Raw genomic sequence first — 16,494 nt, 5'->3', positions numbered from 1 at the left:
CTTCTTGATATGTGTGAGGTGCGCCACATTCATGAATAGGAGGCTATGAAGCATCTTAGGAAAATCTTACTTCTTCCATAATATATGTTGTGTGGTAGAGTGGTACTTTAAGTCTTTCCCTCTAACACCTGTTCTTTGCGATTTTCAGAAAATGCCTCCACGAAGATACCCCTCTCGAAGGAATGTGGTTGAAGAGGAGCAATAAGATCTGAATGATCAATCCTCTAATGTCGAGTTCTGGGTGGCCTTTTAAGTACTTGATAAATTAATCCTGAGGTGGTTGCTCCCATGAACCCAATTGTGGATACGGTGGCAACAAGAGTTTGTGGCTTTATTAGGATGAATCCTATGAAGTTTTAGGGTTCTAAGGTGGAAGAGGATCCACAAGAGCTTTTTTGATAGAATTCACAAGATCATAGAAATTATGGGGGCGAGCCTGGTTGAGAGGATGAAGTTGGCTACTTATCAATTAAAGGGTGTTTCTCGTATTTAGTATGTTCAATGGAATAGTAAGAGACCTAGAGAGGTGGATCACGTGACTTGGGAGGAGTTCAAACGATTGTTTCTTGATTGCTTTTTACCATTAGAGTTGAGGGAATCTAAGGTACAAGAGTTTATCAACCTTAAGCAAGGTGGTATGAGTGTGAGGGAGTATGTCCTCAAGTTTACCCAATTGTCAAAATATGCTCCACTCATGGTTGCCGACTCGAGAGCCCGCATGAGCAAGTTTGTGTCAGGTATGTCAAAATGGCTTCTAAGGAGTGTAAGATGGCCATGTTGATCTAGAAAATGGACCTCTTTAGACTCATGAACTATGCAGAGAAAACAGAGAGAGAAAATAATGGAGTCTAAGAGGGAAAGGAATGATAGTGGTGATTCCTCTCATGCTAGGTACGAAAGTGGTAAGTGTCCAAATTTTTGCCAAAAGTATTCCTTACAAGGATCTTCAAATGCCACTACTCCAGGATTTATAAGGATAGGGTGCCCAACCCTAGGCCTCAAGGAGGTATTTCAATTGTCTAAGTTACCCCCGCATGCAAGAAGTGTGGAAAGAATCACAAAGGTGAGTGTCTAGTGGGTTTGAATGTGTGCTATCGATGTGGAAAGTCGGGTTATCATGCTCAGGAATGTAAAGTTAAAGATGGTTGTCCTCAATAACAAGTGCAACATGGTGCTCAAGTGTAACCAAAAGGTGGTCAATGCAACAATCGGTTTTATGCTCTTTATGGTAGGCAAGGGTGGAGGAGACTCCCGATGTTTTTATCGGTATGTTACGGGTCTTTCACTATGTGTTATGCCCCATACTTTCGTACGTTGGGACACTATCTTAAGTCTCTTGAAAAGTGCCATGTGATCTAGATTATCCACCACATACCAAATAACTCTAAGGAAAGAAGAATGAGATACCCCATAATAAGGAAGATTGAAAATAGGGTTATAAGAATCCAAAAGAAAATAGAGGCCAAGTAATGGGTCGTAGGAATCGATCTACTTGCGTAAGCTACCAACTTGGATGTCCTATGTAATTAAGCTACTTGAGTACACGTTGAGCTTAAGTAGAAAGGAATACATAGTCTCTTAAAGTAAGACGAGATTACAAACCCACAAATATAAAGCAAGCAGGTAACAAGTAGGTAACAAGTAGGTGAAGCACCTACTTGGACCAAGTAGGTGACTCACCTACTTGGGGTGGACCCAACGTTTCCACGTGGTAGTCATGGATTGGAAGCATGGATGAGGTGGCGCCTTAGAGGGCTGCCACATGTCACCCCTAGGGGATGCCACATGTCACACCCTAAGGAAGGCTATATATACTTAGTCTTATGACTAAGCCTTCATTTTCCATCCTTTTTACACTTAGAAAAAAGATGAGAAACATTGAGAAGGAGAGAAAGGAGCTATGACAGCCATGGCTTTGAGGTAATCCTCCGAATTGTTTGTCACGACCCAAACCCATAGGCCGCAACTAGGTTCTGATCTAGACCCCCGTGTACCTATTTGTCAACTATAGTCAAATTGGACTATGTACAATGTGATACTACTCATAAAAACCTCAATGGGTTAGAAATTTTTCATGTACATATAGCCTCCTTCATTCGTATTATATTATGAAAGGGCATGCAAGCCAACAAGGCTGCCATAACATAATAGCTTTTATAATATATTACATAGGCATAACCAAAATAAACTTATAAACAACCCACACACATATGTCTACAGACCTCTAAGAATAGGAATGACAACATATGGCAGGACAGGGCCCCCGCTGTACCCCTGAGTAACCAAATATATACATTAGAGGTTTGGTACCAAAACTTGGCTCCGAATTAATGGAGCTTCTTCTAAACTTGCTGAGTGGAATCCTTAGTTGGTGGACTCCCAAAACCTGTATCTGTACCTGCGGGCATGAAATGCAGCCCCCCTCCCCCCGAAAAGAGGGGGTCAGTACGATAATATATATTGAGTATGTAAAGTATAAAACATCATAAAGAGGACACAACTAACATAAGGATGCAGGAAATCAAGTATAGCATTTAATAGGGTACTGTACCTGCACCTCACAAAATACAGTCATGTACACCTTTATCATGTACCGTATCTAGCCCACTCGGGAACTCGATATTACAAATACATCATTTATGATGATAGGCATATGCATATTATTAGCACTGTGGAACATACAGTCCAATCCATATATATAGCAAGCACATGCCGAGGAATGACGACCCGATCCATATATCGTGTAGTAATTTTGAGAAACGACGGTCCGATCCGTATATCATATGGTAATGCCGAGGTACGACAGCCCAATCTGTATACTATATAACAATGTCGAGGAACGTATGGCCCGATCCTTACATAGCAAGTTATGCCGAGGTACGTTCGGCTTGATCCATATATAATAATGCATATACGTGCACGTAAAACTCTATAACATATCAAACATCCCTCAAATATCACCATAAAGCATGTTCAAGAGACCCTAGGTATAGGACCTTACACATCCTAATACTATTTAACCTATAGTAGGCTCAAAGGTCGTAGTTTAACTACTTCAAGGTCCTTATCATTCAGAAGTGGGTACAAGTTATGAGTTACGTCCAAAATCTATAAATAGAGTTATCTCCAAATCTATGTTCTATAGTACCTATCGTCCAGTCTTTTTAGAATTAGGAAAAGACAAGCTTTACATGTACCATTTCCTATCACATGGAAGACTTTGAAAAGTAATGACTCAACTTGTTATAGGAGTTCTAATCAGTAAGAAGTGAACAAGAGCCTTAACTCACACTCAGAGTTTTAAGAGTGGAATAAATTCAAACTTCATATACATAATATTTACATCTAAGTCATGCCAAAAGAGAGGAAGAATAATGTTACACCCCGCACTTTTGAACGTTGAAACGTGTTCCTAGTCTTCTTGAAAGTGGCCAGGAGATCCCCACTGTCCATACACTAGCAAACGACTCCAAGGAGGGGAGAATGTGATACTCCGTAGTAGAGACGGTTGGAAATAGAATCAGGAGAGTCCGAAAAGAGTTGGAGGCCAAGAAATAAGTCGTAGGACTCGATTTACCTATGTAAGCTACTAATTTAGAAGTCTTATACACTTGAGCTATTTGAGTACGTACCAAGCTTGCATAGCATGGATTACATAGGCTCTTAAAATAAGACGAGATTACGAACCTCCGAGGAAGGGAAAAAAAGACATGTGGCAGCCAATTAGGGAGTGACACATGACAACACCTCAAGCAAAGAAGTGACCCACCTTCTTGGGGGAGGTGGACCCCACCGCCACATGGCAGCCCTCGATTGCCAGCATGGATACGTGGCCCAATAGGGGCTGGACACATGTCACCCTATGGGGACGACACGTGTCACCTCCAAAGACACCCTATATATTGTAATATGTGACTAAGTACTTCATTATTCATCCAAAACTCAGCCAAGAATAAGAGAGAAAACGTGAGAGAAAGAGGCAGCCATGGTTTGAAAAGTTCAAGGTGAGTTTTCCAATTTTCCTCCGTGAATTAATTATCTACGGTGTTCCTCAACCACATGGAGATGTATATATGTATCTTACGATGTCTACGGAATTAATTCTTCAGATTGGAACTTAAAAGGAAGTTGACACAATAAAGACAGAAAATATTAAGAACTAGTTAACAAACCCGTTTTTGGAAGGGACCGTTGTTAGTAATATTGGTATAACTTCTTGTGTACAGCTTAGTTTCGAGTGATTCAATATGTTTTAGAAATTTATTTCATAGGTATATAACATTCGTTTAGCCTTTAAAATCCATATTTGCTTTTATCTTCTCGAAAAAGGGTGATGAAGTATAGAGGAAATACTGCCCAGGTTTTGGTTTTGGATATCTTACACGGACTGTTGTTGGTATTTTGGGCATATATGTTTGTACGAAATTTATGTAGGGGTGATTAGAAATTGTATTAGACCCTAATAAACATGTATATAACTTTCTTTGAGGACATAAATCCTGTTTCTCTCAATTACCCCTTCGAAACGAAGCGACAATGCAAGACAGTAAGCTGTCCAGAATTCACATTTTGATAGTTTTGAGTGAGTTGTTTGGGGTTTGTATTGTGTAATGTTGGTGTGAATTTCTTGTATATATGTTGCAGTTTGTTGTTGTTGGTTGGATATAGTTATTAGGGGTGTGATTGGAAATTTGGATAGGGCACGTTATAGGGGAGGTGCTGCCCAATTTTCGTTAACGCCTTAACAAATTAAAGGACTAGTCGAAGAATGAACAAGGAAATAGATTCTATGAATACTAAGGTGCAACTGAAGATGCTTGAAAGTCCAGAGTAGTTGATGTTCGCATTACTTCCATGTTGAATAGGTCCAAAGGACGACGAGGCGAACGAGATAAAGAGTAACTCATAAAAGGTATGTAAAGCTTTCTCTTGGCATGTGTTTGTATAAGTACGTACAACTATCTTTCTTTCCTTTTGGCAAGTCTTAGTCTTAAGTGAATTGTATGTGGAATGTGGGGATAATTCCATTCCTAGAACTCCATGTTCGCCTCATAATCCCTAACTCCAGTTAGGTGTTCACACCCCTACAAGAATTAAGCATTGCCTGTTAAGGCTTCTTCTACGTGCTAAAGAGTAGTGTATGGGAAACTATCTTTCCTTTATATTGATATGTACTTGGTATGAAAATGATATTATGATGCCATAGTTATTAACCGAGCCCCAGGATGGGCCGGGTACGAGATGTGTACGTAATGACCACCTGAAGGAAAGTACGGACTATATAGAGTTTACCCTCTTTCTTTTCTGGCATGTCTTAGTGGTAAGTTAAATATGATGTGAGCTCCGGAGTAACTCCATTCTTAACATCTTCTATTTACTTTTGAATATCGAACTCTGATAGTAGTGAACTATTTCCCTGGAAACTTCTATATGTTAAAGAGGTACCAAATGTACAGGCCCCAAGTCTTAAAGACTATACGAGACAAAGTGTTTTGATTCCATAAATGATTTGGCCCTATGTTGATACATGTCTAGGGTCCCCGAGATTACTTTTGAGGCAGCCCATAATGGCATTTACAGGACACTCGAGATGACTACACCATTACTTGGGTCCTCAAACAAAAGCTTAACTGTCTTATTTTGTCAAGTCTCTAATAATGATTTAAATTGCATATAGTTACTCACTACTCTACTCGTATATACTGTAGCACTTCTTTCACCCAGTCTCGGACCGGGAATAGTAATCGTGCATAATTCACTGCATTGTCCACTGAGCCCCTCACTAGAGGGTCGGGATACGTATGTATATATATATGATGATGTGTTGTAATAAGCTGGTGATGGCAATGGGGCCATGATGGTTTTACAGAGGTGATTCACCGGACCCCCAAAAGGGCCGTCTATATGATATGATTCGAACATGCATATTTTTGTAATTCACAAAGTACAGGTACAGGTTTCTGATTTGATATCTTATCCCCTGTTCCTCTATCTCAGATATGCTTCTAGTTGTATTATGTTATGTTTTACATACTCAGTACATATATCGTACTAACCCCCTTTCTTTGAAGGGCTGTGTTTCATGCCCGCAGGTACAGGTACAAGTTTTAGGAGTCACTCAGCTTAGGATACTGTTCAGCTTAGCTGGAGGAGGCTTCATTATATCAAAGCCTAGTTTTGATACTGACCATTAATGTATAGAATTGTTTTGTCTATTTAGGGGTACGGCGGGGGCCCTGTCCCGCCATATGTTGTTGTTAATATTTTTAGAGGTCTGAGACATGTATATGTGGGTTGTGTATGTCAGTTTGATTCAGTTGGGTCTACATGATGTATGATATATGTTATTATGTTATGGCAGCCTTGTCGGCTAGCATGCCCTTTCATATTATGATACGAATGAAAGAGGCTATAGATATACGAAATGTTATGACCCATGGGGGTTCTCATGTACGTATCGTGTCATTGTAGTCTGGTTTAACTACACTTGATTTATATGCATTATATTTTTATAACTCGATATGCCCACGGCTGATAGATATGTATATGGGGGGTTCAGGTCGGACCCCAGTCGCAGCCTATAGGGTTGGGTCGTGACAGAAGTGGTATCAGAGTAGTTCGTCCTTGGATTGTCTGCAGACCGTGTCTAGTAGAATCTTCTGTATTGATGTGTTGCGTGCCACATCTATAAACAGGAGGCTATCTTTTATATCTGAGATCGTGCTATAGATCCGAGTCATAGGAAAATTCCTTATACTAACCTGGATCTTAATAGAAGGACGACATCAACAGAAGGAAGTAAGTGACGACATGGAAAGTTATGAAGCACGCAGGTAAGTAAACTAAAGGCCCAAAAGATATCTGTTGGTAAGGTATTAACATGTGATTTAAATGTAAAGTTGAAACCTAAAAGGAAAGCAGACAGAAAGTGCAACAGATGCAGTTTAAAGTTGGACATACGAGGTAAGTCCGTTACTTTCATACTATTGTTAATGTTGAAAGCCCTGTATGGCTACGATATGAGATAATATTGAAAGCCCTGTGTGGCTGTGATATAATATGAATATATATATATATATATATATATATATATATATATATATATATATATGTTGTCCCTGTGAGGCATGTTGGTATTTTCTGCGTGCAGGTTTGGGATAAGTAAGAAATATAGAGGAAACTCTGCCAAAATTTTTCTAGGACAAGAAAAAGGAATGAAACATAGCTTATTAAAATGTCCTGGAAGTGGATACCAAGTACCCCTATGTTTAATTAAAGCTGTAGGTGGTACTCTTCATGTCATCAATAAGGGGCACCATTCCTACTGGGAGAGTTTTATTTCAGAGAAACAAAAGCCTATCTGAGCAAGATAGTTCAGATCATGGTATCTCAAGCCGTATTTGTGTTGTAGGAAAGGAAAGAAAAACACTAGGTAAAGGGTAAAATGTCCAGCAATTGAGTTCACTTTTCTTGAAAAGTACCAAGACCCCAACTCCTAATTGTAAATAGATAAGTTGTTCATAACTCGAGGATAAACTCGGAATGAGACCAGGTAGGTCAAGTATTAACAAAAGTACTGTGATGTTTAAGAGATTCTAGTTTCTTCCAACAATGGTTGGAAAATGGTTTACGATAAAAGTTGATAGTCCTCCACCGACTAATTGGGAAAAGAGCTTCGGACAGAAGCACCTTAAAGAGATTGTCAGGAATTAAATATGAGTATGAACTAAATAGGGGATATGTAAGTATGAATTGAACGATGTGATCCAATTATACAAGGATAAAGTAGGATCACTAGTAAGGCGCACTTAGTATACGTTGACTAAGTTAAAAGCCTGCGTTGAGTACGCAATAAGAGTATGGAGCTTAAGATATAAAGGAATGACGCGGGTACACCACGTCGCCCTGAAAATAGTAGAACCCTTAAGGGACGAGGATGGCAAACTTAAGGAATAATTGGTGTAACCTATATTCACCACAAGGAATAAAAGGCGCAGCTTCCATTCATCTCAAGGAACCAAGGATATAGGGTGGGGACAAAGCCACTACTTCAAGAAAACCTAGAATAGTTATCATCGGAATACTAGTACTGCCTAATTGAAATTGGAACGACTACAAGTACTAATTAATTTTTTATGAAGATAAGTAGAATGTGGATCAGAAGAGTAGTCTCATGGGTCTCATTACTCAAGTACAAAGTAATAGATGAGGTGTCACACTATGTATGAAAAGGTTCTCGTCATTTCATGATTTAGCTAAGATTTCGTACCTGGATAATAATGTTAGCAAGAAAAAATGCAGAAAGATGGGGACCTGATACAGTACCAAGTACATTGGGGAAGGAGACTGGACATAGAGCAAGATATAAGTGGATAAAGGTATAAGTACCCTCTAAAGAGGGGAAGCAAGTTAGAAAACTTCAAAGGGTAAGATAAAGGCGATTGATGTGGCAACATGTTCAAGATGGATGCTTAAAATTTAATAAGATCCTTTGTTGAACAAGGTTAGAAGGATCTAGAAATCATCAATAATTGGATAAAAGTTAGCATGCTATGCAGGATAGTATTAAGAAGTTTCCAACAAGACCTGGAATAACATAATGCTAGAAGGTGGGTACGTATAAAAGCAAAATAATATAGCAATAAAAGGATATCGAATAACTCAAGGGGAACTACAAAAGATAATGACAACATGCTAGACCAAAAGTCAAAATGTTAGCTATAGAATTAGTCGCAAATGATGTTATGATAGATGTATAACCAAGGACAAAAGAATAAAAAGCCTCCTGTGGTAGGAAATGAGAAGAACACAGAGTGAATAAGGGAAAGGAAAGAAGTTCGACAAGGTGAGACCTAGCGAGACGATACTAGGATATTTCTCAGGTTAAGTTGAGCACCTTCTCACAGTTTCGTAAAGGTAAAGGAAGACACGAGATAACAATAATAAAGTGTTACCAGCTGGGGTAAGGAAAGTGTAAACGGGGTTTAAGTAAGACAGGCAGAACTAGCTGGTTACTATAGGATGGTGAGTTCATATGCTAAACTTCTTCGGGACTATACCAACTAAGGATAGATGGAACTCAAAGTGGCTCTAAAGGTCACTATATGAATGAACTTTAGCGCTACTCAGTAGCCAACAATGAATGGGTGCGTACAAAAAGGGGGGAATATAATAGGAAGAGTTAAACCAAACAGACCAAAAAGGGACATGGTCATAGGGGAACTAAAAATCTACCCCTATGCCGATTGCAAGATAACAGAGAAAAGGGCAAGGTAACACATAAAGACGAGTGAGACGACGCTAAGATAAATTTTGGGCTAAGTTGAGTTCCCCGCATATTATTGCAAGGATTGCCATGAAACACGACATGAGGACTTTCTAAGGAGGTCACCTATCCTAGTATTTCTCTCGCCCAAGCATGCTTAATTTCTAAATTCTGGTGGAATTTAGTGCGATAGTGCGGGTGTGGTCGCGCGAGATGAAAGAATCTGAACTAGCAACGGAGAAACTACATGAGATGATGTTCCTACAGTACTATAAATTACGCTGAGGGTATTGTTAAAAGGATTTAAGAAAGACAAGAAGGATTAGCTAATTGCTAACTGACGACGTACTCGAATTCCACAGCTCTTCAACATAGTACCAGTTAATGAGAGGCAAACCACAGAATGTCTATATGGGCTAGTGGGCGAGAGAATTTTGACACCACTTGGTAGCCAACTAAAAGGTAAGGGTACCAGTTGATGTAATTTATGGAAGACAGGAAGTAATATGCGAGGTCAAAAATCCTACAATATAATCAGGGCTACAAGTCTCACTTCCCACTCCAGTGCCAGATGACTCTGGAGGGAATGTTACCCATGGATTAATGATATTAGCCCCTGATCCTTCGATCAAAGGCTACCTACTCAGCCGAGAAGGTGTAAAATTATAGCGTAAAAGAGTGGTAGGACTTTACGGAGTCCCCATAGCTATTATCCCAGACGAAGGAGCCCAAGTTATAGTTAACTACCGAGAATCAGTCCGCGAAGAAATTACGAAGACACATAAGTCTCCGTATACTACTTTACCCTCAAACTTGATGAACAGGCTAAAGCATACTATTTAAACGCTAGAAGATATGTCATGAGCTGGTGTTGTTAACTTCAAAGGTAGCTGGGATAATTATCCATCACTTATCAAGTTGCCTATAATAATAATTACTACTTCAGTATCTCAATGGCCCTGTACAAGACTAGTAGAGCAAGACGTGTAAGTCCCCTATCAGATGGGTCGATGTTACAAAGACTAAGCTAAAAAGTCCTCGATATGATTAAGAAAGCTATTGACTAAAAGCCTAAAATTGGCAGAAATGATATACAGATAATCGACATCGACATATAGAGTTCAAATTGATGATTAGATGTTCATAATAGGGTCACCCAGAAAAGGAAACTTAACCCAAAATATATTAGACTATATCAATTTTCTCGTAAGATGGGCAAGGTGGCCGGTGAGTTGAGCTTACCACCTTATTTGGGAACTATACGCCCAAACCATCACATAGAGATGCTTCATAAGGATGCTGATAAGCCACCTAGAGTATGTTGCATATATGATGTCCAGAAAATGGAATCCTGCGAGGAGCAACCTATCATAATCTTAGATTGGCAAACCAGAAGATCGTAGACTAAAGATGTGCCTTTCATCAAGATACTGTGGCAAGACCAAAACCAGAAAAGGGGATGACCTAAGAAATTGAAGAGGACATAGAACATAAGAATTCATACCTATTTCCAATATCTACAGGTATCCCCAACCCCAGGAACTCGTATAATAAATATTTAGAGGGAAGTGGGTGTTATCATAATAGAAAGGAATCTCCCTATACTCTGTAGAAAGTTCTAAGGAAAATTTTAACATTCGGGGAAAATGTTCTAAAGGGGGGAAGGATGTTACACCCCGCACTTTTGAACCTTGAAACATGTTCCTAGTCTTCTTGAAAGTGGCCAGGAGATCCCCACTATCCAGACACTCAAAAACAACTCCAAGAAGGGGAGAATGTGATACTCCGTATTAGAGAAGGTTAGAAATAGAGTCAAGAGAGTCCGAAAAGAGTTGGAGGCCAAGAAATGAGTCGTAGAACTCGATTTACCTACGTAAACTACTAATATAGATGTCTTATACACTTGATCTATTTGAGTACGTACCAAGCTTGTATAGCACAGATTACATAGGCTCTTAAAATAAGATGAGATTACGAACCCACGAGGAAGGGAAAAAAAGACATGTGGCAGCACTTAAAGAAAATAGGTGACCCACCTGCTTGGGGGAGGTGGACCCCACCGCCACGTGGCATCCCCAAATTGCCAGCATGGATACGTGGCCCAATAAGGGCTGGACACGTGTCACCCTATGGGGCCGACACATGTCACCTCCAAAGACACCCTATATATGTGTAATATGTGACTAAGTACTTCATTATTCATCCAAAACTCATCCAAGAATAAGAGAGAAAATGTGAGAGAAAGAGGCAGCCATGGTTTGAAAAGTTCAAGGTGAGTTTTAAATTTTCCTCTATGAATTAATTATCTACGGTGTTCCTCACATGGAGATGTATTTATGTATCTTATGATGTCTACGGAATTAATTCTTTAGCTTGGAACTTAAGAGGAAGTTGAAACAACAAAGACAGAAAATGTTAAGAACTAGTTAACAAACCCATTTTTGGAAGGGACTATTGTTAGTAATATTGGTATAACTTCTTGTGTACAGTTTCGTTTCGAGTGATTCAATATGTTTTGGAAAGTTATTTCATATGTCTATAACTTTCATTTATCCTTTAAAATCCATATTTGATTTTATCTTCTTGAAAAAGGGTGATGAATTATAGAAGAGGTACTGCCCAGGTTTTGGTTTTGGAAATCTTACACGGACTGCTGTTGGTATTTTGGGCATATATTTTTGTACGGAATTTATGTAGGGTTGATTAGAAATTGTATTAGACCCTAATACAAATGTATATAACTTTAATTAAGGACATAAATCCTGTTTCTCTCAATTATCCCTTCGAAACGAAGCGATAATGCAAGACAATAAGCTGCCCATAATTCACGTTTTGATAGTTTTGAGTTAGTTGTTTGGGGTTTGTATTGTGTAATGTTGGTGTGAATTTCTTGTATATATGTTGCAGGTTGTTGTTGTTGGTTTTTTGTAGTTATTAGGGGTGTGATTGGAAATTTGGATAGGGCACGTTATAGGGGAGGTGCTGTCCAATTTTCGTTAACGCCTTAACTAATTAAAGGACTAGTCAAAGAAACGAATAAGGAAATAGATTCCATGAATACTAAGGTGCAACTAAAGGTGATGGAAAGTCCAGAGTGGTTGATATTCGCATTACTTCCATGTTGAATAGGTCCAAAGGATGACGAGGCGAACAAGATAAAGAGTAACTCATAAAAGGTATGTAAAGCTTTCTCTTGGCATATTTTGGTATAAGTACGTACATCTATCTTTGTTTCCTTTTGGAAAGTCTTAGACTTAAGTGAATTGTATGCGGAATGTGGGGATAATTCCATTCCCAGAACTCCATGTATGCCCCATAATCCCTAACTCCAGTTAGGTGTTCACGCCCCTACAAGAATTGAGCATTTCCTGTTAAGGCTTCTACGTGCTAAAGAGTAGTGTATGGGAAACTATCTTTCCTTTCTCTTGATATGTACTTGGTATGAAAATGAGATTGTGATGCCATAGTTGTTCACTGAGCCCCAAGATGGGCCGGGTACGAGATGTGTACATAATGACCACTTAAAGGAAAGTACAGACTATATAGAGTTTACCCTCTTTCTTTTTTGGCATGTCTTAGTGGAAAGTTAAATATGATGTGAGCACCGGAGTAACTCCATTCTTAACATCTCCTATTTACTTTTGAATATCGAACTCTGATAGTAGTAAACTATTTCCCTGGAAACTTCTATATGTTAAAGAGGTACCAAATGTATAGGCCCCAAGTTTTAAGACTATACGAGACTAAGTGTTTTGATTCCATAAATGATTTGGTGCTATGTTGATACATGTCTAGGGTCCCCGAGATTACTTTTGAGGCAGCCCATAATGGCATTTATAGGACACTCGAGATGACTACACCGTTACTCGGGTCCTCAAATAAAAGCTTAACTGTCTTATTTTGTCATTTCTCTGATAATGATTTAAATTGCATATAGTTACTTACTACTCTACTCGTGTATACTATAGTACTTCTTTCACCGAGTTCCGGGTCGGGAATAGTAAACGTGAATAATTCACAACATTGTCCACCGAGCCCCTTACTAGAGGGTCAGGATACGTATGTATATATATATAATGATGTGTTGTAATAAGGTGGTGATGGCACTGGGGCCATGATAGTTTTACAGAGGCGATTCACCGGACCCCTGAAAGGGCCGGCTATATGATATGATTCAAACATGCATGTTTTTGTAATTCACAAAATACAGGTATAGGTTTCTCATTTGATATCTTATCCCCTGTTCCTCTATCTCAGATATGCTTCCAGTTGTATTATGTTATGTTTTACATACTCAGTACATATATCGTACTGACCCTTTTTCTTCAGGGGGCTACGTTTCATGCCTGCAGGTACAAGTATAGGTTTTGGGAATCTGTCAGCTTAGGATTCCACTCAGCTCAGCTGGAGGAGGCTCCATTGTATCGGAGCCTAGTTTTAATACTGACCATTAATGTATAGAATTTTTTTGTCTATTCAGGGGTACGGCAGGGGCCCTATCCCGCCATATGTTATTGTTAATATTTTTAGAGGTCTGAGACATGTATATGTGGGTTGTGTATGTCAGTTTGATTCAGTTGGGTCTACATGATGTATGATATATGTTATTATGTTATGGCAGCCTTGTCGGCTAGCATGCCCTTTCATATTATGATACGAATGAAAGAGGCTATAGATATACGAAATGTTATGACCCATGGGGGTTCTCATGTACGTATCGTGTCATTATAGTCCAGTTTGACTACACTTGATTTATATGCATTGCATGTTCATAATTCGATCTGATCATGGATGATAGATATGTATACGGGGGGTCCAGGTCGGACCCTAGTTGCAGCCTACGGGGTTGGGTCGTGACAAATAACTTTACATACACTAGTTTTCAACATATAGAAGACTTGAGGAATGGAAGCTTAACTACTTTAAGAGTCTTAACACTCAACAGTGAACAGAATTATGAATCATGAATCATGTTTAGATCTCATGAATAAAATTACCCTAGGCTTCATACACATATCATTTGTCACTTAAATCTAAGACATGCCCAAAAGAAAAAAATGATAGGCTTTACATATCTCTTATCGATTGCTTTGAACCCGGCTAGTCTCGTCGTCCTCTGAACCTATTTAACATGAAGGTAATACTAGTATTAACAATCTTTGACTTTCTATATTTTAAGTCCACAATCAAGCACCCATAGGACCCAACTCCTTATTAGCCTTTCTCGACTAGTCTCGACTAGTCTATTAACTAGTTAAGAAGTTAACAGAATTCGGGCAGCATCTCCTCTATAAGTCGCCCTATCCGAACTTTCAATAACATATTCAATTAGTACAGCCAACCAAAAACAACAATAATCAGACAACACACAATTATACCACTTCGATATTATACAAAACAAACTCCAAACAACTCGCTTAAAACTATGATATCAAAATAGGGTTTTTAATCTTTATTTTGAAAAATCTTTAATCATACGCAACGGAGGGTCTTGTGGCTGCAAACAGCAGCTACCACACCTCTTTTAGAATATTTTAGGCCCTGAAACACATCACCACACCCCCTACAGCCGCAGCACCACAAGCGCAACGCCATACTCGACTTTAATTTAACTATAGCGACTCCAATTTAGCTTATTTCGAACGTAAGCATCCCTATGAACTTTTCATATTTACAGCCACTTAAAAGACTTATAATACAATCCATAACAACATCAAAAGCTTCTAATTGAAGGTAAAGACCTTACCTTATTCAAAACTTGTCAAAACTAGCCTCGGAAGTTCCTTAGTGCGCTGAAAATTAGCGGAATATTTGGGGCTGTTTATGTCACGTTTTTTCTAACCCAAATAGACGTTTTTTGTTATTAAACACCTCTATATAACCGTAGGATACCTTAAATAAATAAATCATGGAACAAAATTAGGCCTTACCTTTATTTTTCTTGGCAAACCCGTAGGTCTCTCTCTTGTTCTCTCAAGTTTTCCTTCAATTTTTCCAAGTGAAAGATGCTGAAAATGTGATGAATTTGTCATCACATAACATATATATCCCATTTTGGAAGGTGACATGTGTCATCCTCTAAGGGTGACATATGTCATAACCTTAGGAAGCCACGTCACCTCATGCAACCAATCACATGCTGGCACGTGGCGATGTGGGACCCACCTCAGGTAGGTGTGTCACCTACTTGGTCTAAGTAGGTGCATCACCTACTTAGTCAAAGTAGGTGCTTCACTTAGGTGCTACGCCTCCTTCCATCTCTCCCTTGGGTTCATAATCTCGTCTTACTTTAGGAGCCTATGTAATCCTTGCTACGTAAGCTCAACATGTACTCAAGTGGCTTAGTTATGTAAATCGTCCAAGTTGGTAGCTTACATAAGTAAGTCGAGTCCTACGACTTGTTATTTTGGCCTCCAACTCGTTTCAAATCCTTATAGACCTATTTCCAACCTTCACTCTTAAGGGGTGTCACGTTCTCCCTTCCTTAGAGTTATTTAATCATGTTATAGATAATCTGGATCACGGGACAACTTTCAAGAAGGTTAAGAAGACGTTTCGAAGCATAAAGGTATGGGGTATAACATCCTTTCCCCCTTTAGAACATTCGTCCTCGAATGTTAACTAGCCTCATAAGGTCTTACGATTGCTGCAAGATTTCTCTGTATTGGTTGTCATCCAAAGGCCTCCTATTAACCCATATAGTCAATTTAAGAGGGTAGATTACCTGTAGGCATAGGGAACAGGTGATATTTTGTTTCCATTTCTTCTTTCCAGTTCTCTTACCACACATCATATTGCACCCTTTTCACGAACATGTGTAGGAGCTTAAAGTAGATCGGAAGATGCCTTAGCATCGCCATACTAGTCTGTACATAAACTGTATCATTTCTTACTTCCTTCACCTGATGTTAGGGCTCCACTGTAGCTTTTATGCTTAGTATTGATTGTACCTTAAAGGTTTTGCTTCAAACCATCTTATACCTTCCCTTAATATATTCGAATATAGAAGTTACATGGCTACTATCAACTTTTTTTATCGAGTAATCACCTAGTTTTACTCTTGGCATACCGTCATTCGTAGGTTGCATCAATTGCTTTGCAAAGCTACATCTCCTATCTCAAAGGGTCTTATCATCTTTCACAGTGGAGTCATATATCCACAATACTTCTTTATACCAACAATGCCATGCAAGGCCAATGTATACATACATCCATATCATCTCATATCA

The sequence above is a fragment of the Solanum dulcamara genome, chromosome 9 (assembly GCF_947179165.1).
Source record: "Solanum dulcamara chromosome 9, daSolDulc1.2, whole genome shotgun sequence".
Classification (NCBI taxonomy): Eukaryota; Viridiplantae; Streptophyta; class Magnoliopsida; order Solanales; family Solanaceae; genus Solanum; species Solanum dulcamara.
The sequence above is the reverse complement of the archived record's forward strand: the minus strand, read 5'-3'. Positions refer to the sequence as shown.